This window comes from Macaca fascicularis, chromosome 12, assembly GCF_037993035.2.
Source record: "Macaca fascicularis isolate 582-1 chromosome 12, T2T-MFA8v1.1".
Classification (NCBI taxonomy): domain Eukaryota; kingdom Metazoa; phylum Chordata; class Mammalia; order Primates; family Cercopithecidae; genus Macaca; species Macaca fascicularis.
In genome coordinates, this window is record NC_088386.1 from 50,658,128 (window position 1) to 50,684,725 (window position 26,598).

At 35.4% G+C, this 26,598-nt stretch overlaps 2 long non-coding RNA genes across 11 annotated transcripts in view; one reads left to right on the top strand and one right to left on the bottom strand.

Annotated features, from left to right (window-relative positions):
• Positions 1-3,710, bottom strand: part of LOC135966535 (uncharacterized) — a 211,077-nt gene extending 207,367 nt beyond the window's left edge. For all 3 annotated transcript variants that reach the window (XR_010579877.1, XR_010579876.1, XR_012420945.1), the window contains exon 1: positions 3,561-3,710. This is a non-coding gene — a long non-coding RNA (uncharacterized lncRNA). The remainder of the gene's footprint in view (positions 1-3,560) is intronic.
• A 21-nt stretch (positions 3,711-3,731) lies between these two features.
• Positions 3,732-26,598, top strand: part of LOC107127005 (uncharacterized) — a 52,448-nt gene continuing 29,581 nt past the window's right edge. For 4 of the 8 annotated variants that reach the window (XR_001484266.3, XR_010579872.1, XR_010579874.1 and 1 more), the window contains exons 1-2: positions 3,733-3,852; positions 3,976-4,277. This is a non-coding gene — a long non-coding RNA (uncharacterized lncRNA). Of the gene's footprint in view, positions 3,853-3,975; positions 4,278-23,057; positions 23,546-26,598 lie in introns of those variants that run through there. The other 4 variants (XR_012420944.1, XR_012420941.1, XR_012420942.1 and 1 more) reach the window with 4 other exon arrangements.

The following is a 26,598-nucleotide window of genomic DNA, read 5'->3' on the forward strand; positions in this document are numbered from 1 at the left end:
GATTCCTCAAAATTAATGTCAGTTAAACATACAAATTAATTATTTTAAAGAAAATTTAGTGAGATCTTCAGAGATTCTAGAACCTTCATTTCTATTGTCCCAGGCTACTTCAGATTCTCTAAGATCCATTTCTCTGACCAAGTCCTCTATTTTGCAGACCACATTCTTTTTGTATCTTTAAAAACTTTCCCTCAGACAGTCTTTCTCCTTTTCCTTGATTCCTTATATTTAAAAGGCATTAGAATGCACTCATTTTTAGTGTTTTAATTTACTTTCTGAGAGGATTTTCAGTGAGTACTAATTGCTACTAGATGATTATCTGGCCAACATGTTTTCAAATTAAGAACTAAACAGAGCCAGGTATGGTGGCTCATGCCTGTAACCCCAGCAATTTGGAGGCCAAGGCAGGAGAATTTGCTTGAAGCCAGGACTTCAAGCCCAACCTGAGTAAATAGCAAGTCCCCTGTCTCTCCAAAAAAATTAAACTAAAATATTAGCCAAGTGTGGTGAAGTGTGCCTGTAGTCCCAGCTACTGGGAGTCTGAGCTGCGAGAATCTTTTGAGCCCAAAAGACAGAGGCTGCAGTGAGCTAGAATGGTGCCACTGTCATTGATCCTGGGAGATAGAGTGACACTGTATCTAAAAGGAAAATAAAAAAAATCAAACATTATCAGATACCTATATTTTCTAATTTGTTCATAAGCAAAACATAAATCACATTTTACTTCATATATATTAAAAGTACAAACAGATCAATCTTAGGGCAAGACTGGTCCTTACGTTTGGAGATGTGAACCATAGGCCCATGATTTACATATTTAAAACATGAGGAGTCAGAGCTAGTAATACCTACCTCCCAAAATTATTGCAAAGTTTAAAGAAATATATGTGATACATCTTTGTCAATGTCTATATGCTATGACAAGATAAATATTCCTAAAATTTAAATAAGATTAAATCAGATTTCTATGTCCTAATTTAAAGAAATTTAATGCATGAAAATCCAAACATATATGACATATGCCAGCAACCAAAATTTTATATGTGTAGCACTTTTATTTAAAAAAAAAGTTCATATTGGGAGTAAGAAAAAACAAGCATTTTTCTTTTTTTTTTTAAAAAAAATCTACATTTTACTGCTACAGAGGAGACAAATAAATGGTTATAAGTTACTTATCAAAGATCACAAGGATAATAAGTACAGGGGCTGGGACTACGACCTAGGTGTTAAAATTTCCTTCTACTTCACAAGGAGAATTTACATAAATGTTTGTATATAGTGACACATTGAAGTGAATTGAAATAAGACTGAAGTCTGCAATAAAAAGTATTTTTACACTAATTTGTCTTTTAAACACTGCCTGAAACAGGAATAACACAAAGTTCATGTTCAAAGAAATAAGAAAATAAACCATAACTTCAAACCACAAGCAATGAAGAGTATCTCCAAGACACTGTAACATCTATACACACAAGAAAAAAAAAATAGAGGCAATTCATGGTTCCCTAAACTCTGAAAGTGGCTCAGAATTCACTTACTTTTCTGATACCATCCTTAAAATAATGCGATTTAGGGACACAGGGTAAAACCATGGGAAGAGGAGAACGTCCCCAAAGTCCCAAGTTTCATAATGCCAAATAGAAGACAGAATTGAAAAAGGAAATATGTGCTATCACCCAAAACGTAGAAAGGTTAAAATAACTTTCCAAGACCACAAAGCTAGTAACTGGAGGTGGCAGGATTTGAACTCAGACACTCGGTTTCTCGAATCAGGGCACTTCAGCATCATACCTTTCTCATGTCTCAGCAAAATACTTCTGTCTTAAGTGGCCTAGCACAGTGTTTAGCACATTTGCATGATACCTCTTGTGCACAATATTACACATTTTCCATTTTGTCTAGGCCTAACCACCCCCCTATGAAAGCAAGGCAATTTACCTGCTCTCACATTGCTACCTCAGTTACCCTATCACTGTGCTGACTTCTCGATCCTCACAGACACCATACTCAAGCTTCCCCTAGTAAAAGCAACAGCAAACATACAGAAAGAAAAACAACCTAACAAAATCTTCTTTATCCTCTCACTTTTTTAACCTACACACACCACAAACAATTATAATGTAGTTTCTTCCCTCACTCTCTAAGTTTCAAATTCCTGCCAACTCTACTCTGAAGAATTCCTATGTCCAGTCCTTAGTGACTTGTCATGCTGTTACTGCCTACACCATTCTTTGCCTTAATTAGTGCAATGTATAGTGAGATATCATCTTACAACATATTCACATACTTTCTCTTTGACACTTCTTTTTTCTGTTCTTTCTTCAGCTCAAAGCATCCATTAACTTCAGAAAAATTAGGATTTTATAGCAGAGATGCGAAGATAATAAAAGTAAAACTTCAGCATTTGAATTCCAAATTAAGCTCCTGAAACCATAGTTATGAATTCAAAAATTGGGGAATACATTTTTAAAAGGCTTTAACATACTCCAAAACAATACCTTGAAAAACCAGTCAAAAGATTATTCAATAAACTGAATTGAGTTGGTTTTATTAAAAAGGGATAGAGAAAGTTCTAGGTGATATTTCCTTGAGGAAAAAAATGAGTTTCCACCGGCTAGGAGTACATTCCAGAGGGCAGAGGGGAGGAGGCCGGTAGGGTTTTGACAGTCTAGTGTAAAGTCACAGAGATGATGGAGTCAGCATTGAAAGCCTTCCCAGTCTCTGGTCAGTGGGCACCCAAGAGGCTCCATGAAAAGTGGCGCTTGTGTACAGGTGTCTGAGGGAGGCCCGCATGTTGAAAGAGGTGAGGAGCTGAGGTTACAGTCTTTCTTATCACTATCTTTGTGGGCTTCCCCTTTGAAGTTGTCTGAAAGTTTCCCATTGCTTCTCTAGAAAGAGTGGAACCTTCAAGGCTTTGCTCTCCTACCTAATATACTCTGTGTACACAATTTCCTCTTCAATGGGAGCCCTCCTCATTAACTGTAGCCCTAAAATAGAGGGTATGGTCCAGATCACCAGGAAGGTTAGTATCAAAGTTTGGAAATAAAATTATTCTAGTTCCCAGGAGATATACTTGGGTCAATTTTCTCCTCCAAGAGGACAAGGATGGAATTTGTCTCCAGCTTGTGGAGATTTAAATTCTACTTCTTGTTACAGTTTTTTAAACTGTTTTACATACCCATAATTTTTTCTTGTTTTAATTCAAACTTCCATAAATTTCTTTTTAGTTTTGAATTTTTAAAGTATAGGTTTTTTTAGTTTTGAATTTTTTAAGTATAGGTTTATCACCAATGTATTCCAATAAATTTGTACACACTTATTACAACATACAAATTAATTACAATTTTTTTTACCAAAATTTTAGCCTTTGTTGCCTGGAGATTTCGAATTTCTTAGTTTCCAAATAAAATCCTACCTACTTTTCAATGTCGTCTGTACAATTCCCCATTCTTTACCCAATGCACATGCCTCACTGATCTATTCTTCATTCTTCAGACACTAAAGTTTGTTTATAACACTCTGCATGTGCCAGAAACGACTGAAATAAAACGCCACAATACCTTTTTCCTCTTGTTTGCTTGCGCAAAATTCTGCTCCACTTATAGGAGGAAACATTGGAGGAAAGTAATTTCAGCTCTTTTCCTGTTCTGCTTCATTTGTTCGTCCACCAGGAGGAGGACCTACTTATTTGAGTGGGGATTTGGGTAAAATGACCTAAATATGTGTGACTTGAAGTCTTCTTATCTTCTCTCAGGCTTATCTCCCTTAATCAGGCACAAGTGTATCTCTTCACGCCGCAGTAAAACCAGTAGGCAAACTCTGCTCCTCATGAGAAAAGACCTGAGGTTTTGGGTAGGTGATTTTAATTAAGAGTGTGACTCAGTAGGAAACCTACTCTGGCAGTATCAGAAATAAAGCTGATATGTGATCACCATCTGTCTGACTATTGCACCTATTTCTTTCGTGTGGTTTCAGAGGGAAAATACAAGAAGAAACTATGGTCTTCAAACACTATCACTTAATTTGGAAAACTTTGAGAAGGCATTGAGGATCAAAGAAAGATGTGGAAAGTCCAAGCCTTTTTTCTGGTGTGGCAAAACCGTAAGCTTTAGTGACTTAGTGTTTAATGAATTTAGGCCATGAAAAGCCTTAAACATGATAGCTTAGAGCAGCTCGTGGATGGCACCACAGGCAAGTGTTACTTTCATTGGGCATTGAGTTGTTTTCTAAAAGGCAAGGAAGACAGGAAGGACACCAGCAGAATCTGAACTAAACAGGTAAGACTGAGATGGTGATGAGATTACTAGAAGAAGTTAGCGTTACCTTTCTATTTAAGAATCCTATTAGAACTTCTGGGGTCCCTATACACAACACTTTTTTTTTTTTTTTTTTTTTTTTGCTACGCTACTGTTGAGATAAATTATTTGTATTTATCCTATTTCTCAGTCATGTCTATAAATCACTTGACAAAAGAAAATAAGTTTGATTTGGTTTACAAAATAGTAATATGTTCTAGGGAGCATTTAAATTAAAAACATGATTTCATAATTGGTGACAGACTATTTGCTCCTTTCAATTCTGTTGTGTTGGAAATGCAACTTCAAACAAAATGAACAGTATATTTAAGGAGATTACCACAATATGGCCACTTCTTTGCCTCCCGTAACACACACACAATTTACTATATCAAACTTATATGCACAATATTTTAGTTTTGGGAATTAGGATGGTCCAGGGAGTGAAAGGATAATGACAACAGGCAAATAGAAAAAAACTAGAATGTTTTAGATGAGGAATAAATCACTTTCACCTTCAAACTTGGAGAAAATTAAGGATTTCAAAGATAAAATCAGTTTCTGGGAGAAATTTACGATGTTGAGTGATAGACTAGAAAAATATAAATGTTAACAGCTGATTCAACAAGCTAGGGCTAATATTCAGGGAGAATGTACTGGTATTGTTGTACCACTTATCGAAAATAATTGTTTGTGCCAATCAATAGATGCCTGCTTCCTTGACTATCCTGAGGGCCTTCACCTCTGGTTTCCAGGATAGCTCAGACCCTTCTTTAGAGGGGTATTTTTCATAAAACCTAGCAATTAAAAAGAACACCAGCCATAGCAAGAGACTTTCAGGCCTTGTTTTAACTTCTAGCTTACATTTGTGATTGGTCTGTGCCAAACTAGTTGATACATATTTTGGTTTTTTTTATTATTATTATCTTATACTTTTTTTAACTTTAAGCTCTGTTGGACTTGATTGACAAATATTTTGAATATTATCCTTGCCCCAAGACATAATTCATCTTTAAGATGAGCCATAAAAATGGTGAATGGCCTCATCATCCGGAGTAACACTCTTGTCTCCTGGCCACAGAGAACGAGGACACAGATCCACAAAGAGTAAGGTTGACAGCAGAAGTTTAAGAGGTGAAAGATAGAGAATAGCTCTCTGCCGCAGAGAGGAGTCCCAGAAAAATGGGCTGCTGGATCCGTGGTGAAATGCAAGGGGTATTATAGATAAGCTTGTGAGGAGGCAGTGTCTGATTTACATAGGGCATGAAAGACTGGTTGGAGCAGGTGTGCCATTTGCATAGGGTGCAAATCTCTGGTAGCCCCCACCCTCATCTTTTATTATGCAGGTGGCTTCTCTGCCTAAGCTGCACCATGTGCCCGTTTCTTTATTACTGTACACGTGCTAACAAAAAAAGGGGGAGATGGAGCCTCCATATTAGACACGCCTGGCACCCAGCTAACCCTTTTCTATTGGCAAAATGAATCTGTGGATGCTGAGTCTAACAGCATTATATTAATTTTAAAATAATAATTATTATAAATAAGAATCTAGACATGTCATTTTCCTCAAGGAATGCATTTAGGACTGTAAGGACCAGTTTGAGAAAGTGAGTTACAATAAAAGGGATAAAAGGAGGAGGACTCTAATACCTTCATTTTCAGCCTGGGTAAGATGTTATTCTGCTGACAGAATCGTTCCATGTGGAATTACACAACTGAATGAGGTGTATAATGTGAGCAAACATGGTATCTCAAGATTTGACTCATTTAATGTATTATTCTGGGAAAACCCAGAATTACTTGATTTATTGTCTCTAAATATGGGGGAACATATAAGGCATTGTGGAAAAATGCTTTAGAAAGGTAAGTATGAAACAGAAGAAAGATCTGGCAAAGAGTAGATATTTAGCACACAGTAGCAAATCAAAGAGACAAACTGAAAAATCAAGCTACAAATGTTAAAAAAAAAAAAAAAAGGCAGAGCCTGACTGCAACTAGAGAAGCAACAAAAGAAATAAAAAAAAAGCCAGAGGACCATTACATTGCTACCAAAAATGATGAGGCAGAAAAATATATTTCTGCTGCTACTGAAGAAGTACAAGTTGTTCAAGGCTTAGAAAATTCAGAAGTTTAGGCCAGCGATAGGGTTCTGGTTTTCCAAATAAAGTACTACAAAGGTGTTATTTCTGACTAGTGTCCCAAGCACACAGGCTGCTGCAGCACCAAGAGCAGCTTCACTCAGGAATCTATTCAGAATTACTGTCCTGTCTCAGAATAGACAGGAGAGACGTAGTTCACACTTCATGCAACCCGGGAAGTTTAGAGCAGCATAAGCCTTAAAAGGAAAACATGGATATTTAATGCATCACGTGAGGATGAAAGTCTGCCTCAAGCAATGCTAGGCCCTCATCTCACACCAAATTAAAAAACAAACAAACAAACAAAAACTCAAAATATATTAAAGATTTGGGCGCCTGTAGTCCCAGCTACTGGGGAGGCTGAGGCAGGAGAATGGCGTGAACCCAGAAGGCGGAGCTTGCAGTGAGCCGAAACTGCGCCACTGCACTCCAGCCTGGGCGAGACTCCATCTCAAAAAAAAAAAAATAAATAAATAAATAAATTCAATGTAAAACCTGAAACTGTAAACATACTAAAAGAAAACATAGGGAAAAATCTTCCTATCAGTCTGAGTAATGGTTTTTGGTATATAAAAGTGAAAGTACAGTCAACAAGAGTAAAAATAGACACATGGGATGGTATCAAACTAAAAAGGCTCCTGTACAGCAAAGGAAACAATTAATTAGAGTGAAGAAATCACCTATAGAATGGGAGAAAATATTTGTAAACCATACATTTGATAAGTGATTAATATCCAAAATATACAAGCAATTCAAAGAACTCAATACTAAGAAAACAAATAGCTCAATTAAAAAATGGGCAAAGGGCTGGGCATGATGGCTTATGCCTATAATCCCAGTACTTTGGGAGGCTGGGGCAGGTGGATCACTTGAGGCCAAGAGTTCGAGACCAGCCTGGCCAACATCGCAAAATCCCATCTTTACTAAAAATACAAAAATTAGCTGGGTATGGCAATGCATGTCTGTAGTCCCAGCTACTCGAGAGGCTGAGGCAGGAGAATCACTTGAACCTAAGATTGGAGGTTGCACCAAGATCGCACCACTGCACTCCAGTCTGAGTGATGGTGTGAGACTCTGTCGAGGAAGGAAGGAAGGAAGGAAGGAAGGAAGGAAGGAAGGAAGGAAGGAAGGAAGGAAGGAAGGAAGGAAGGGAGGGAGGGAGGGAGGGAGGGAGGGAGGGAGGGAGGGAGGGAGGGAGGAAAAAGAACCTGAATAGCCATTTTTCAAAAGGAGACATACAATAGTCCAAGAGGTATATGAGAAAAAGTGCAACATCGCTAATCATTAGGGAAATCCAAAGTAACACCACAATGAGATATCCTCTGACACCTGTTTGAGTGGCTACTATTAAAAAGACAATAATTAAGTGTTGGTGAGGATGCAAAGATAAGGGAACCCTTGTACAACGTTGGTGGGAAAATGTAAATTAGTACAGCCACTATGGATCCCACTACTGGCTATATATCCAAAGGAAAGGGTATTAAGTTAAACAGATGGCTGCACTCCCATATTCATTGCGGTATGATTTATGATAGTCAAGGTATGAAAACAACCTAAGTGTCCGTCAGTGGATGAATAGATAAAGAAAATACGGATATATATATCCGTATTTATATATACACAATGGAGTACTATTTAGCCTAAGAAAAAGAAATCCTGTCATTTAACGTATAACATGGATGAACTTGGAAACCAGCATGGTAAGTGAAACAAACCAGGCACAGAAAGACGAATACAGCATGATCTCACTTGTATGTGGAATCTAACTCATAGACAGTAAAATGGTGGTTACCAGAGGTTGGAGGGTAGGAGATTGGGGAGACATTGGTCAATCAACACAAAATTTCAATTAGACAGGAGGAATAAGCTTAAGATATCTGTTGTACATCATGGTGACTATGGTTAGTAACAATATGTCACATATTTAAAAATTGTTAATAAAGTAGATTCTTTAAAGATGTATTTTTCTCATTTATTCCTAATAAATGGACAATTTAGCTAAACCATCCCACTTGAAGAATACCTTCTCACTTCTTTCCATCCAAGTGATTTCAAGAATCAGAATGCAATGCTTAGAGGTTGTAAGCTCTACTCAGAGTAAAAATGCATTCTTATTTGGTTATGCAAATTCACAGAAAACTTCAAAGAACTATGGGTTCGAACAACAACAGAACCTAGAAAAGGGAAATATAATAGAAATTGCCTATTATGTAATGATCAGGTGATTCATTGTATTTAGATTTTTCTTGTGGCTAACACAGTCCTCCATCACTTCCTGTCCCTCGCTGTAAGGTGAAAATTATGTTCTAACTTTTTAAGGAGTGAAAATACATTAAATATTTTCTCCTACTGATTTCTATTTATGAAATCACACCCAAAATTACCAATCAAGAAAGAACAGTAGAATATAAAGTTCATCTTTTTAAAAACACAAAAAATGTAATAATTTTAAACATCAGGCATGTAGATTGTAAATTAAGAACTTTCTGTATATGAGGACAAATATATTTAAATTGTACACTAGAGAATGCTTTTTCCTGTGTCAAATACAAACTTTATTTGGTATCAAATTAAGCTTCTCTGAATTTTCAAAATGTAAAATAACAAGGCTATTTCATATCAAATAAAAAGCAAGAATAATTACCCTCACATAAAAAATACAGAAAAAATATAAGTTCAAGTAGAGGTTCAACAAAAATGACAGACAATCTGATATGAGTGGCCAACATTTTAAATTATCAATAGGAAACTCAATATGATGGATCTCTTAGTAAACTTCAGTTTGAAACAACAACAAATAAGTACTGCTTACCAAAATATAAAACCAATTTTCAGAAAATTATTCAATTTGAAAAATGGAAAACGTTACCCACGGCATATAAGAAAAATACACACCATACACTGAATAGAGGGAACAGAAAAGGCAATCAACTTTCATATGAATCAAAAGAACACCATCAGCTTATTAAAACTTCCCACAACAACTTTTGTAAAAACTAGAAACTATGATATATATATATATATATTATAACAATGTAGCATATCCTATATTATCATGTGTAGAAAACTGTAATTAAAGAGGTTGTTTTTATTAATTGCATAATCTAAAAATATGAGGAAATTTTGGACTCTATCTCTAGAAAAGACCACAGAGGTGTCATTGAAATACATATTTCTTGAGTTAATGGGCAAATTTCCCACTTTTGTGAAATATCTGTTTCTTTTCACACAGTGAAACCAAGAAGAATTGTATCAAATTAGAAATCTTTTTTCTCTAAATTACTCTTAAGTATTCCAATAATGCAATACTTGGAAAATATAATTTTTAAACACAGACTTGAAATAGGTTATTATTTTAAAAAATACACAAATCTTGTGTCTTGGCACCAGATTTTTCAAAAACTAAATAATTGTTTAAACCACAAATCAAAAAAATATTACTACTATTCTACCTGAAGCTATACATTTAGAACTACATGGCAATTTCTTAAAAAATAAAATGGAAAGGGTATTTTTACAGTCTCTGACATACTTTCATGAATGTGTCTGGTGCAGAAAAGCATATCCAATGCTTTAGAAAAATAATATAGAAAAAATAAGTTTTATGCTCCAGGCAATTTAAGTAAAATCCAAATATTTATTTTTAGATGTGTCATATTTTTTATTATTAAGTAGTTGGATACTTGAAACAGGTATTTCTGTCTGGATCATTCTGTCTGTGAATGATTCTTTCTTTTTAGTGAAAAGTTAAACCAAAATTAAGCAACCACAATTTATCTTGTATATTAGTAAGCATGTTATATGCCTCTTTATTCTTTCAGGCTTTTAAATTGCAATTTAAAACCTTGTGGTATATTTGTGAGTGAATATGTATTGTGAATATTGAATATATAAACTTTGGCATCATTTTTGTTGAACCTCTACCTGAACTTACATTTTGTTTGACCCATGTCAAATAACAGGCAGTTCTTAATACAAACAGTTATCTCAAGTAAATATTTACTTATAGGTCTTCACACTATACAAACTGTGCGAACAGAAACCTGAGCTTTCATATGAAAACTGGAGAATAGGAAGGATAATGAAAACAGCCAATAGCCTCCAACTTCATTTTCAATGTGCAGATAGTGGATTTAATGACCCACTGTATTAGAGGGTAGGCATGTTGTCTTCTTTCACTTATTCATTTATTATTTTATTAATTGATTTGAGACAGGGTCTCATTCTGTTACCCAGGCTGGAGTGTAGTGGTGTGATCATGACTCACTGCAGCCTCAACCTCCTGGGCTCAGGTGATCCTCTCACCTCAGCCTCCAGCATAGCTGAGACTACAGGCACAGGTCACCATGCCCAGCTAATTATTTTTTGTATTTTTCTTTAGAGATGGGGTTTTGCTATGTTGCCCAGGCTGGTTTCAAACTCCTCAGCTCAAGCCATTTCCCTGCCTTGGCCTCCCAAAGTGCTGGAACTATAGGTGTAAGCCACCCCACTGGGCCTTTTCATTTATTATTTATCAATTCAACAAATATTTCCTTAATGTCTGCTGTATGAAAGTACCATGCTAGAAACTGCAAATGCACTACTCAGTAAAAATAGATCTTTCTGGCTGTCCTGGGATTTAAAGTCTCAGGGAAACTGGGCAAATATGACAGATTTGTATTTTATGATCAAGGATTTTACAGTCTTATGCTTCATACAGAAACACACAAGCCATTAAGAATCTTCTAGGTAGCAGTTGTGAAATTGTCAATGAAGAAGAAATACAGAGACATATAAACACATTACAGTGGGTCATCTTCTAGAAATGGTTTCTTTGAGAAGGTAGTATTTGCATCGAGATCAATCATTAATGATCAGCAATTGTTAATTGGTATCAGAAGATAATCAGCCTTGAAAAAGAAGAAACAGCTTGGGTACAGCACCAGACAGAAAGAAAAGCATGTTTATTTGAAACTGTAATAAGAGGGTATTAATGACAATAAGTTTCTGTAATGCCTTATGGGACATGTGAAAAATTATGATTTTATTGCCACCTTATTAAGAAGGAGCTAAGTGATTTAAGGGTAAAAAGTATATGATGTATTTTTAAAATTATGGTTTTATTTATAAAAGATGATCTATGCTGTGGGAAATAAATTGGGCTGTCAAAAAGTATGGTTGTGTAGTCAGTGAGAAAACCTGAGTGAGGGACTTCAGTAACTGATGGATGAAAGATGATGGTGTCTTAGAAGCAAATGTTTGTAATGGGGAAGCATTTTCTATGTAAAGATATTTAGAAAAAAATGACTAGATTGTGCTGTTGATTAATATAGCATGATGATGCCTGAAGTCTAAAATCATTTGTACCTTTTGTCTATTTTGAAATAGGATATTAACCAATTCTCAACTTTCTCTAAGCTTTTAGCTCTCACCTGCTGCAGTTTGGCATTGTCTAGGAAACTAAAACAGTTTCACAAAATATAGAATATGTTAGACTTGTTTTAAGTCATAAATTTGAGTCACTACTGAATTCAGTTTTCTGAAAATTAACTTACCTCAAATTTCTATTTTCTGGCTAAGAATAATCTCATGCTACATAATTTTAGTCTTTCTCCATTTCTAGCCACATAAATAGACTATGACTTTCTCTGCAGGCCAATTTAACAAAAGCATAGGAATTATCACTTCAGGAGAGTCTTTTGCTATACGAAAGTAGAGAACATTAGACATCATGCTGCATTGTTAGTCTCCCTCACAAGCCCAGTGGTTCATTTCTGCAGATAAAGGTTATAGCAGCAAGCAGAGTTCAGAATTGCACCAGAAAAATGATAGATTGCACATGTCATGAGCATGGAGAGTTACTAATGAATGATTGTCTTGACCATGGCCTACAAAGCTCTTTTTTTGTTTGTTTGTTTTCTACCAACCTGAGTGACCTGTTCTCTTTCCATTGCCCTTGCTCAATCTGCTCTTCCTGCTGATTCTTGAACATGCCAAACTTGTTTCTGAATTAGAACCCCTGCACCAGCTGTTTCCTTTGCTGAAATTCACTTCTGCCAAATCCTCTACTGTTTCTTTCCCTTGCTTTATGCAAGATTTTATTCAATATTCCTTCTTCATGTCTCCGATCATACTATATTTTTTGGCCACTGTTCTGTAGTTCTTCATCTTGTTTATTTTTTATCAGTAACACTTGATATTATTGTTTACCTGATAGTATTTTGTATCTTAAAATTTTATTTGCTTACTAAAGTAAATAACCCTCTCTCCCAATATGTCATGTCCTAATTGCTGAACCTATTACCTCACATTGTGAAAGGGACTTTGCAAATGTGATCAAGGATTTTGAGATAAGCAGAATATCCTGGATTATACAGGCGCATACCATGTCATAACAAGGCAGGAGGATTACAGTGTATAATAGTAGGTGCAATGATGGAAGGAAAAAATTGGAGTATTTTGAGAATAAAGTCATAAGTTTCATTTTTCAGCTTCTAAAAGGAATTTCTACCTTAACTTTAGGCTTCTGACCTCCACAACTACAAAAGAATATTTGTATAGGTTTAAGTGAATAAATTTGTAGTAGCTTTTATAGTAGCAGTAAGAAATATAGGAAAGTTTAAACTTTCCCTTTGAATTTTCAATAATTGAGTCACCCTCCAAAAGTAAACTAACAATATACAAATTAGCAGAAGAAAAGGCATACAAAATTTTAACATGCACATGTACATGAGGGTCCCACAAATCTGAGGCTCGAAGAAGGACTGGATGATTGAGGCTTAAATCCCCTTTTCAAGAGGGAAAAGGGAACTCAGAGATGTGGGCAATTGTGAGGGGTAGTAAATTATTTTCAGAGAAAATAAATGGGGTCAAAGAGCAGACAGTAGTTAGTAAAGGATTCTTTTTGGAAACTGAATGGGACTGACAGGAAGGTGAGGGGTAGAACTGCACTGTGAACAAAGGTTACCTTATAATGCAAACAAATTCTCTTAACTAATCTCTCAGAGCCACCCTTAGAAGGACAAATAGATGAAACGTCCGTCTGGGCATGGTGATGAATTTTAGTCTCTTTTTTTCGCTGGTGATTAATCTTTTCTGATTATTTAATGAAATTCCCAGGGAGGGGGGGTTAAGACAATTATTTCTTTCGGAAGTATATTTCCCCAGTCAGATAAAGAAAGTTTCAGAGAGTTTCTCCCTCCACTTAAGAAAGTGGGATGGGGTGGGGTGTTGGGGAGGATACAAGGGAAGGTTAGAAAGTCCTTGGTTTTAAGACAGCTTCTAAGGTCTGTAAATTTCCTTGAATTAAATAGTGCTCAGCATGTCAAAGCACCATACATTTGAGGATGTCTTTCTCTCTGCCCCACTAAAAACTAATACTGATCATTTCTACCTACTCCACCAGAATATAAACTTTAAGAGTGTAGGGACTTGAAGAGTTTAGTGGTAGGTGATCTTACTTACCACTACATGTTGCTCTAATTAGGTAATTAATAACCATTTCTAAAACAAATGATTTATATCAGGCATTAAAATAATAAATACAGAGTCTAGGATATACCAAACACACACAGAGAAATGCACAGACATACATATACACCACAAACATGCACATACATATACAACTGATATATAGAATATATTTTTCATATGTGTGAAAAGTATATATTATATATATTACTCATAGTTAAATATACACATATTTCAAAAGGAGTTTATTATACCACTTTTCGTTCTCACAAATATACAAAGAATGCAGGCAAGATAAGAAAGGTTAATTTGGTGTAATAACCATACCTTAGTGAATTGGATGAGCCATGTTAATCAAGTAGATAAACAGAAAGAATCTCTTTTGTAACTCAGCTAGCTTTTCAGCACTAAGTGGTTCAGCAATAAACAGTGTTCGACTTTTAAGAAGAAACAGTGAATAATTAAAATTCGGAGCTAGTAGAAAAACATATTGTCTCAATATTACTGAATTTAAAGGCTGAATTTTCAGCCTTAGAGGAAACCATGATTACCACTGAGGCCAGTTAGGAGCTCAACTAACAATAGTCTACTGCCCTGGCCAGCAACCTACAACGGTATCCTGGCAACCCTGGATGTTTCATTCAAGCCAAAAGCATTATAATAGTCCTACTTTGGATTTAAGAGTGAGATTGTGATGCAAAATTTATTTGAAATTAAAATAAAAAGGCCATTATCAAATGTAATTCAGAATGGTCATATTAATAATTGGTTTTATCTTGCTAGTTACATACTGCAGTTATCTTTGTGCACTTGTTATATAGACAGGATAATCTTCAGCTTCCCCTTTGCCAAATAAATTCCTTACCTACACTGATGATGCGATTTCCTAGTCTTCCAATGTATTCAGCTATTAAAATAGAATAGCAAATGTTAGAAATTTACATAGAAGCCTATCAGCAGTGTTCATTTTTAGAATTGCTAAGATTCCAAATAGAGATGCCGGGGAGTTGCAATCTGCCATTTTTGTGTTTGAAAGAAAGGCCTACTCATTCAACCAATAGAAATGAGAAACCATGGAGCAATCATTTTCTTTAAATTTCCTGGTCAATATAAAAATGTTATGCATACTTTATGGTAAAAACACTTAAGAACAGTTAAAATCCCTTTGTTTATTTAGTTATAACATTGTATAGCAGGTGGAGAGAGAACTCAGCACATTTAGCTTAAAGACCTAAGAGATATCAAACTAGAATTTATCTAGACAACATCTCCAAGAAACCTGAATCATAGTATAGTTAATAAGCACTTTAGGAAACATAACGTAACAATTAGATCTTGAGCCTGATTTAGCACTTGGCTTGATTTAGGATATTTCCAACTTTATTCAAGGTTACTTCTAAAAATGAAACCTGTCTCAACTCAGAAACTATCACATAACAACCAAATTACATATAATTGTAGTAACCAGTTTTATATTTAGTTCTATTTCTTTCTTTAGAATTAAATATTGGATTTAAATTCCCATGTAGTAAATGCTTTTCCAAATTCAATTCAAACATACACTTAACATTAGAACTCTTTCTGATTTTGTGTTTTTTTACTTGATTTTTCAGAAAGCACTAGTCATTTATAAATTAATTGTTGAACATGTAACTTTGAATAAACATAAAGGCATTTAACATAATTTCCATGTTATAGTTAAAAAACTGTGAATGATATAGACAGAAATGTTAAGTAAGGACCTTTGAAAATCTTCTCTTTTATAAAAGCAATAAAGACATTGCCAAACATTTTCAAAATCAACTTATTTTTAGAACTGTACAAATGAACTGGAGACTTGCAACAATCTGGGGAGCATTTAATTAAGAAAACCATAATTGGTAACTCTCGGTAAGAGCAGGAAGGTTTGTCATGTCTTAACGTGTCCTACTTATGTCCTCCTCTCCCCAGTGCCATAGTAGCCTTGAAAACTAACAGCTCCATAATTACAGTGAAAAACAGAAGTCTGTCAACCACTTGAGGTGGCAGAATAGAGTTAGTGCTCCCACAAAGTCCCATCCCAGAAAACAGTCCTAAGGTTACCTATATAATAGTTCCCTGAAAAATTCCACTTGCCAGCCTTATCTTAATTTAACCTGATTCAAAGTTTGTCCAATACAAACAGTCTTTTTCTGGGAGATGTTTGTTGAAAACAGTCAGCATCAATAGCTTAACATAACAACCTTAGGAAGCAGCAAAATGAATTGGGGCAAATCACAAGCTGGTGAAAACAGTTAAAAGGAAAATCTGGAAAATGAGATGACCATATGGAACTTTGAAAAACTTTGTCACATTCTTGGGAATCTAGGGGGCCACTTCCACACATGGGGCTGTATATACACATGGCTGTGCAGATGCTCCCAAAGACTGGAGAAGTCTTTAAGCTCTCACTTATGGCTGACCTTGAGAGTCTACATAAATGAAAAAGGGAGACTCAGACATAGTAGTAAACCTGCCTGCTTGAGTACTGAAATCATGCCCCAAAATACAAATAGAGTCCCTGAGCAAGGATTATTTGACAAATTGCAATAAGTCAGCAAAGACTTACTGATTCCAAGAATTTAAGATAATTTTGTCCAATTATTAGCTGACCACTAAGCAAACAGGCCAGAGATTTTAGCAGCCATACATTACCAAGAATATAGAATTTACAGAACTTGTTCATGAAAGGAATTATATAAATAAACAGCAGCAACAGCAACACCAACAGAAAAAACAACATAAAAGCCCTGGTAACAGGGGTAATCTGATTTCCAAAGTTGCCACTATATTATAATATTAAATATGCCAAATTTTTAGCCAAAAAATTATAATACAGGCAAAGAGAAATAAGAATGCAAGGCCCATAAAGAGGAAAAAAATGCTGTCAACTAAAATTGTCTCTGAGGAAACTGAGATTACTAGACAAATATTTTAAATATACTGTTTTAAATATGTTCAAAGAACTAAAGGAAACTATGATAAAGAAATAAAGTATGAGAACGGTGTCTTAACAGAGAATACCAATAAAAAGAAAATGCTAGTACAAATAATATAGATAATTTTGGAGGTAAAAAGAACAACTGAAATAATTCACCAGAGAGGTTGGAAAGCAGGTTTGACTTGTTTATTAGGGGTCTATAGAGGGACAGAACTAATACATACATATGCATATATCCTTTTTTTTTTTTTTTAGTTTTTTGAGTTTTGAGTTTTTGACTTATAATATTTTCAACTTAGGATGGTTTTATCCATATGTAACCCCATCATAAGTCAAGAAACATAATGAAAATGTATTGCTTTTGCACCATCCTAAAATTGAAAAATATAAGTTGAACTATTGGAAGTTGGGGGCTATCTATATATAAGCATACTCATAATATGAGTTCCACTAGAAGGCAGAATAAGAAAGGGGCAGAAAGAATAGTTACAGATATAATGACTAAAAAAAAAAAATCCCCAACGTTGATTAAAAATTAACCTGCACATCTAAAAATATCAGCCAACTTCAAATAGAAAAACTCAAAGAAAGCCACAACTAGACACATCAGAATCAAACAGTTGAAAGTTAAAAGCAAACAGAAAATTTGGAAGCAACAGGAGAGTAATGATTCATTACTACATGGAATTCTCAGTAACACTGTTAGTTAATTTACTGTCAGAAACTATAAAATTCAGAAGACATGAGGATGACACTCTGAGGTGCGCCTGGAACATTGTTCAGAATAGACTATACCTTAGGGCATTAATAAAAGTCTTAATACAATTTTAAAACAAGGAAATCATACAAAGTATCTTGTCAACAATAATGGAATAAAATTAGAAATCAGTTACAGAAGGGAATCTGGAAAGTGTATAAATATATAACAATTAAGCAACATACTTCTAAATAACCAATAGTTCAAAGATGAAGTCATGAGAGAAATTAGAACATACTTTGATATGAGTAAAATACAGGCACGGTATACCTAAACTTATGGATATCGGCTAAAATTGTGTTTAGTGGGAAATGGAATACTGTAATTGTCTATATTAAAATAGAAGGTTGGAAATCAATCACATAGGCTTCTATCTTAAGACACTAGAATGAGAGGAAAAACTAACCCAAACTGCTTAAGTAATGGAATAATAAAGATTAGAGTGAAAATTTATGAGACAGAGAATAAAAAAAATAGGGAAAATTAACGAAAATTAATGCAATAAAATTGAGAGTCCAGAAATAAACTGACACATCTACGGTCAATTGATTTTTTTTTTTTTTCCTTTTCTTTGAGACAGAGTCTCACTCTCTCAGCCAGGCGGTAGTGCAGTGGCCTGATCTCAGTTCACTGCAACCCCCGCATCCTGGGTTCAAGAGATTCTCATGCCTCAGCCTCCTGAGTAGCAGGGATTACAGGTATGTACCAACACACCTGGCTAATTTTTGTATTTTTAGTAGAGATGGGGTTTCGCCACGTTGGCCAGGATGGTCTTGAATTCCTGACCTCCAGCAATCCACCCGTCTCAGCCTCCCAAAGTACACGGATTCCAGGCATGAGCCATCACTCTCAGTGTATGGTCAATTGATATTTGAAAAGGAATTGATATTTCCATTAATTGAGAATATATAATCTCTTAGTGAATGGCAGTGGGACAACAAAATAGCCACAGGCAAAGAATTGAATATTAACCCCTATCTCACGTCATATACTAAAGTTAACTCAAAATGAATTAAAAACCTACATGCAAGATCTAAAACTTTAAAACTCTTCAAAGGAAACATGGGTTTAAATTTTCATAACCTTGGTTTTGAGGCAACAGTTTCTTAAATATAATACCCGAAGCATAAGCTAAATAAATACATACATAAATTGATTAGTTAATAAACTGTACTTCAAAATTAAATATTTGTATACCAACAGACACTATTAAAAGAGTGTAAAGGCAACTTACAGAATGAAAGAAAATATTCATGACTTGTATCTAATAAGACTTTTTTATTTGTTAGATATATCTGTTACACATAAGAAAAACTTGCTAATGAAAACTAGCCTAATCAAAATTAGGCAAAAAAATAAGATATATGTTTTATTTTAAAAGACAAATAAATAGCCAATAAGCAGATGTAACATTTCACCACATTAATAGTCATCAAGGAAATGCAAATTAAAACCATAATGAGATACCATTTCACATACCCTAAGATGGCTATTAATCAAAAGGACAGATAATACTCATAACGAATGTTAGAAAGAATGCAAAGAAAACGAAACCCTTGTAGACTCTGTGTGGTTATTTAAAATGCTGCAATGCTGTGGAAAACAGTGATCATTTCTCAATAAATTAAACAGAATTTTCATATGATTCATCCGATTCCATTCCTAGGTATATACCCAAAGTACTCAGAACATAGGTACACACACACAAAAAAATGCATATTCTAATGTTCATAGCATCATTATTTAAAATAGCCAAAAATTAGGGACAGCCCAAATATCCAAAACCTGGTGAATGGAAAAACAGGATGTGGTGTATCCATACAATGGATTATTATTCAGCCTTAAAAAGGGATAGTTACTAATACCTGCTACATTAATAAATCTTTGAAAGTTTATAGTTGTTGAAAGAAGCCAGATACAACAAAATATATATTATATGATTGCATTTATGAAATGCCTAGAACAGGCAAATGCATGGAGACATAAATAAGATGAATGGTTGCCAGAGGATGAGGAGTGGGAAAATTGCTACTGAGTGCTAACAGGTTCATAATTTATTTTTAAATGTTGAGAATATTCTGGAATTATATACAGTGTGGGTTGCACAAATTTGAGACTATACCTAAACCACTAAATTTTACACTTTGAAGGGTGGAATTTATGATATGCATATTTTATCTAATTTTTTACAAAGAGACCAACTGCTGACTGTGATTACAATCTTTAAAAATTCATTTACTATTTTATAATAGTAAAATTTATTTTCAAAATTGTATAGATAGAAAAAGAATTTAAGCTCAAAATTACATTCATTAACACAAAGAAGGCAGACACAATACAATTCCTAATCAAGTATTTATTCGCCTTTACAGAGTTCGCATTACATAAGAGGAAGATACAATTTTTGGAGTCAGATAAAATTTGTTTGTCATTATGGTTTGACACCAGAGCAAGTTGTCTGACATTTCTATTTCTCAATTTCTTCACCTGTAAAATGGAATCCATTTTATTTGAAAAGTTATTTATAGATATGGGGCAATATGCTTAATATAATAACAATATGCAATATAGAGTAGGCTCAAACATTAGTTGTTTTTAATATATTTTTATTATTTTGGGTTTGTTATCAAAATATTTTAATAAATGTGCTTTACTAAATTTTTCCTTGATGGATTAAAAACTTTATATTAATTGATTCTAGCCACTTACATTGAATTAGTTCTATAATACAATTATTTGATACTGACAGACAAAGGGAAATAGGCCATGTTTTCAATTTTATTCTCACAAAATGAAAAGTAATAATATGAGAGGCAATAAAATGTGGTCTATTTCATGTTTGAAGAGGGATACTTCATACTAATAAACATAAGTGGTTTGGGGCTCAGGGTACACTTCTGAAGTACCCAATTAAAATTTAATAACACTGTGCTGCTTTTCTATCCATGAGTTTGCAGAGTGCAAAATTATATCAGATATGTGCTTTTCTACATTAAAAGTAGGCATTTGATAATCTAAAATAGCTGATGTAATACTTATTCTAAGTGACCAGATCTACACTGTACCCTTTTTTCAATAACTAGGGATATGTTTTTCTCAAATACCAGTGATGATTTCTCCAAAATAAATTAGTCAACAAGTAGAGAGCGCAAAGATGACAATAATCCCTTTCTTTTGATTAAGTTGCATTATGAATACGCAATATCTTCACTTGGAGATCGTGGGAACTCAAAAGGTCATCAAGAGGTAAAGACAGTTGACAACAGACGGATCTATAAAATTTTATGTGAATGTGGGATTGAGCATTTATTAAGGAGGTGGTTCATACATTCAATAAGACTATGAAAAAACTTGACATACCACTCTATTTCTCACATTAATGGTATGTACTTCCTGAGTCTACAATATATTTTCATGATCATGTTTACCCATATATGAGAAACTGATAAGAAACATTTTTCGAAAATTTAAGAATAAGTGGAAATATTTTTCTTTCTACATATGCAATATGCATTTCAATTTTCAGAGAAAATTCAGTAGTTGTTTAGATTTAATCAAAATTTATAAAGGGTATTAATATTAATCCTTAAATTTTCCACTTGGTAATTCACACATTTTTATTCATAAATAATGTTATTTTTGTGATATGTTTTAAGCTATTATATTCGTAATAAATAGACTCATAATACATAACAAAATATTTATAACTTTTTATAGAGTTATGGGTTTCCAAATTTGCAGTCTGTCAAAGGCAGTCTAATGTACATTCCCGAGGGATTGCTTTAAAGAAATCTGGATTGGTGGAAAGTTAAGCTTATTAACAGCAATCATTTTTATTCCAAATTAAGCTACACTGTCTTTATTGAAGGATTAACTCATTGCAACTCAGGCATTACCCTCTGTTGGATGGGAAAGCACCGTGTAAAGACATACATGGTCAAAAGGCCTGAGGACCTTAAGCATCCCATTCTAATTGAGGCAACTCAGTCAAACTTCCCTCAAAGATGCTGCAGTGTTAATGAGGATGTGGAAAAAAATGGAATTTAGACTGCTACAGAAAGCCACAGACACCCCCACTTGGGTGCTAAATGCAAATGCAGGCTGATCTGCATTGCAGAAAATATGTCTCCAATAGACATCAAAGGAAAGTCATATAAAAGATAAAAATCTCACTCTAAAGCACTTTGACACAAGAAGCTATATGAATGTTTCCAATTTTTAAAATAGAAAAATTACTAGTAGCTAAAAATCTAAGAAATTAATATTCAGATGAGGTTGTTTAGATTAAGTTAAACTATCATACTTCTTTGAGGTTGTCTCATGCTACTTTTTATTTTTATGTTTCTGTATGTTTACAAAAATAAATCGTGCAAAATAGACATAGAAAAAAATGTTCTTTGCTTTATTCTGCTCCTCCAGAAATACTGAAAACCTGCTTTAAATAAGTGGCCCACAAAGAACTGCTAAAATGACTGGGTTTGGCGACATGAAAATTCAGCATTAGGACTTAGGAAATAGGATTCCAGGCCTAAAGAAGACTCTATCCACAGGCTGTTCTGAATGTACTTTAGGCAGTAGCTTTCAAAAAAGTCCCAGATAGCTGAATGAAAAATATACTATTCAATCAATCCTATTATATTTTAAAATATTTTGGCTCTGCTTTGTTTTGATAATTCATGCTTCCATTTTATCCAAATTGGCTTGTTTCAGGAGGGTCTTATTTTTTTAACTTTAACAAGGAAATTCATATTACTGGAATAAAGAGAAAGACAATAGAGGACATATTTTATGTCTATTAAATCATAGTCAAACACAGTAGAAGTAAGTCATTAGACTTACTTGAGAAATGTTGATTCTTCACAGCAGGAAAGGGTGAACGAACTTATTGACTAGCAAATAAAAAATAACAAATATTACTTATTTGAAATTTAGGCCCAATTAATTACAAAGCAGATGATCAAATGTTCTCTCTCTCTCTCTCTCCCACCCACATTTACTGTCTTCATAGATAAGTGACATTTAAAATAACATCCTAAGTAGCAATCTCTGGTCATAGTGAAGTAGCAGACAACTCAGAACATTTTAGTAGTATGTCAGTAAGCCCCTAGGGAGATGAAAGTTTATTTAAGCCCAGCTAACTGAGAGAAGAATAGAGCTTAAATATTAGCAATTTCAAAATTTGTGTTGTAAAATTTAATCCTAGTAGTTTTAATCCCAATGTTATGGAAAATATATGTGGAGAAAGATATAAGGTATTAACATTGAAATAGTTTTCAATCACTACTATTAAATTTGACGAATTTTAATTTTTAAGCACAGTCTGCATCATATTAATACTGAAAATTCCATAGCTTTCCACATAGTTTCTTTGAAATTAAAATCATTAACATTTGAAAAAAAAGAAAAAGAAATCATTGTAACATGGTTTCATCATTTAACTCTGATCAATTTTAGTTTTCACTGGGTTAGATTTAATATTTTGGTAGGGCTTTGGTATTTTTATTTTGGAGACCTGCGGACAATAGCAAAATGCTAAAAATTAAATATCTTTTAACTATATATTTTCTACACACATTTCAAAGGTCTTGGTGATTTGGTTTTTGAAATCCATTAGATATAAGAAATTCATTCAGTTTTTAGTTGACTGTGATTTCTTGGCAATTGTGAATATTTGGAAAAATCAAATCCTAGGACTGAAGAAGAGTACCCAAGAAAGACCAAACCAGAAATGGGAGACCTTTTTCAAAGTTGGAATTCAGGCGTCCTCACTGGGAAGGAGCAGTTGCCCACTGTATAGCTGCCAGGGTTAGAGCTGCTGCACTGTCACTGGGAAGGCAGAAACAAACCTCCCAGAGGACAGGGTCCTACACAAAGGGAAGACCACAGGAAGGTGATCAACCGGCCTCCTGCGGATGCAAGTTTGAGGCTGAGGGGCCTTGTCTTCCAGGTGTGTTACTGGAACAAAATACAACCCAATGTCCTCACACCTGCATTGCTGACCAGCAATGCTGCAATCAGCACCCAAAAGAGAAGTCCCTTTTCCCTGCTGTGTTCAAAGGTTAACACCATGCATGCTCACTGTAAAAGGGAAATACTTGACAGAATTCCGTACATCATTACGGAGAAAGTATTGAAGTGTGAATGTGGTGCTGAGAGGCAATACACTGATTACTGGAACAGCTTTTCTCTTCAGTTATTTTGGGATCAATACTACTGATCAATTGGTCAAGTCTCAAATATTTTTTTAGAAAATTGAAAGTCCTTGGATTCAGGATTAATAATAACTATTGTTCAAAGTGGCCTTGGCTCTGTACCACTGCCAAACTCTGCTAAAAGAAAGTTTGAATCTCTAGTAGAGACTTTACAACTGCCATTCCCTCCTGCTACAGTGATCATTAATTTTTTGTTCTTAATATTCTGGTGCAAAAAGAAAAAAAAAAAGCAGCAAAAGCAAATGCTGAGGTTCTTCCTATAAAGCTGATCTCTTGAATTTCAATTGATTTCCTTTTTTCCTTATTCATGAATGGTAATTTGACATTTATAGCTCTGATGAACCTGCCAACATGCTGGGTAATGGGAACAAAATGATGGGGAATATTACCCTAACCTGACAGCTGTACATTTGTGTATTAGTCCATTTTCATTCTACTAATAAAGACAAACTCAAGACCAAGCAATTTACAAAAAAAAAAAAAAAAAAAAAGAGAGAGAGAAAGAGAGGTTTAATTGGACTTAACAATTCCTCATGGTTAGGGAGGCCTCACAATTGTGGCAGAAGGCAAGGAGGAGCAAGTCACAGATTATGTGGATGGCAACAAGCAAAGAGTGCTTGAGCAGAGAAACTCCCATTTTTAAAACCATCAGCTCTCATGAGACCCATTCACTATCACGAGAACAGCATAGGAAAGACCCACCCCCATGATTAAATCATCTCCTCCAGGTCCCTCCCACAACAGGTGGGAATCATGGGAGCTACAAGATGAGATTTGGGTGGGGACACAGAGCCAAACCATATTATTCCTCCCATTGCCCCTCCCAAATCTCATGTCTTCATATCTCAAAACCAGTCATGTCTTCCCAACAGTCCCCCAAAGTCTTAGCTCATTTCAGTATTAACTCAAAATTCCACAGTCCAGAGTCTCATCTGAGACAAGGCAAGTCCCTTCCACCTATGAGCCTGTAAAATCAAAATCAAGTTAGTTACTTCCTAGATACAATGGGGGTATAGGCATTGGGTAAATATAGCCATTACAAATGGGAGAAATTGGCCAAAACAAAGGGGCTACAGGCCCCATTGAAGTCCGAAATCCAGTAAAGCAGTCAAATCTTAAGGTTCTAATATGATCTCCTTTGATTCATGTCTCACATCCCAGTCACGCCGATGCAAGAGGTGGGTTCCCATGGTCTTGGGCAGCTCTGCCCCTGTGGCTTTGCAGGGTACAGCCTCCCTCCTGACTGCCTTCATGAGCTGGCATTGGGTGTCTGGCTTTTCCAGGTGCACAGTGCAAGCTGTATGTGGATCTGCTATTCTGGGGTCTGGAGGACTGTGGCCCTCTTTTCACAGCTCCACTAGGTAGTGCCCTAGTAAGGACTCTGTGTGTGGCCACTGACCCCGCATTTCCCTTCCACACTGCCTTAGCAGTGGTTCTCCATGAGGGCCCTGCCCCTGCAGCAAACTGCTAGCTGGGCATCCAGTCGTTTCCATACATATTCTGAAAGGCAGAGGTTCCCAAACCTAAATTTTTGACTTCTGTGCACTCACAGGCTCAACACCACATGGAAGCTGCCAAGGCTTGGGTCTTGCACCCTCTGAAGCTATGGCCTGAGCTGTATGTTGGCCCCTTTCAGCCACAGCTGTAGCAGCTGGGATGCAGGGCACCAAGTCCCTAGGCTGCACACACCATGGGGACCTTGGGCCCGGTTCATAAAACTCCTATTTCCTCCTAAGCCTTCAGGCCTATGATGGGAGGGGCTGCCATGAAGACCTCTGATATGCCCTGGAGACTTTTTTCCCATTATCTTGGGGATTAACATTTGGCTCCTCATTACTTATGCAAATTTCTGCAGCAGGCTTGAATTTCTCCTCAGAAAATGGGATTTTCATTTATATTGTATTGTCAGGCTACAAATTTTCCAAACTTTTATGCTCTCTTTCCCATTTGAAACTGAATACCTTTAACAGTATCCGAGGTATCTCTTGAATGCTTTGCTGCTTACAAATTTCTTCCACCAGATACCCTAAATTATCTCTCTCCAGTTCAATGTTTCACAGATCTCTAGGGCAGAGGCAAAATGTCACCAGTCTCTTTGCTAAAACATAACAAGTGTCACCTGTGCTCTAGTTCTAACAAGTTTCTAATCTCCATTTGAGACCACCTCAGCCTGGACTTCATAGTCCATATCATTATCAACATTTTAGTCAAAGCCATTCAACAAGTCTCTAGGAAGTTTCAAACTTCCCCACATTTTCTGTATTCTTCTGAACCCTCCAAACTGTTCCAACATCTGACTGTTACCCAGTTTCAAAGTTGCTTCCACACTTTTGGCTACCTTTTCAGTAGCACCCCACCCCTGGTACCAATTCACTGTATTAGTCAATACTAATGCTACTGACAAAGACATATCCAAGACTGGGCAATTTACAAAAGAAAGAGGTTTAATTGAGCTTACAGTTCCATGTGGCTGGGGAGGCCTCCCAATCATGACTGAAGCAAGGAGGACCAAGTCACATCTTATGTGGATGGCAGCAGGCAAAGAGCCTGTGCAGGGAAACTCTGTTTTTAAAACAACCAGATATCATGAGACCCATTTACTCTCATGAGAACAGCATGGAAAAGACCCACCCTGTATTCAATCATGTCCCACTGGGGCCTTCCCACAACACATGGGAATTATGGGAGCTACAAGATGAGATTTGGGTGGGAACACAGAGTCAAATCATATCAGTTTGCTGTCAGGTTAGGGTAATATTTGGAACTGAGAACTTCAAAAGGCTAAATT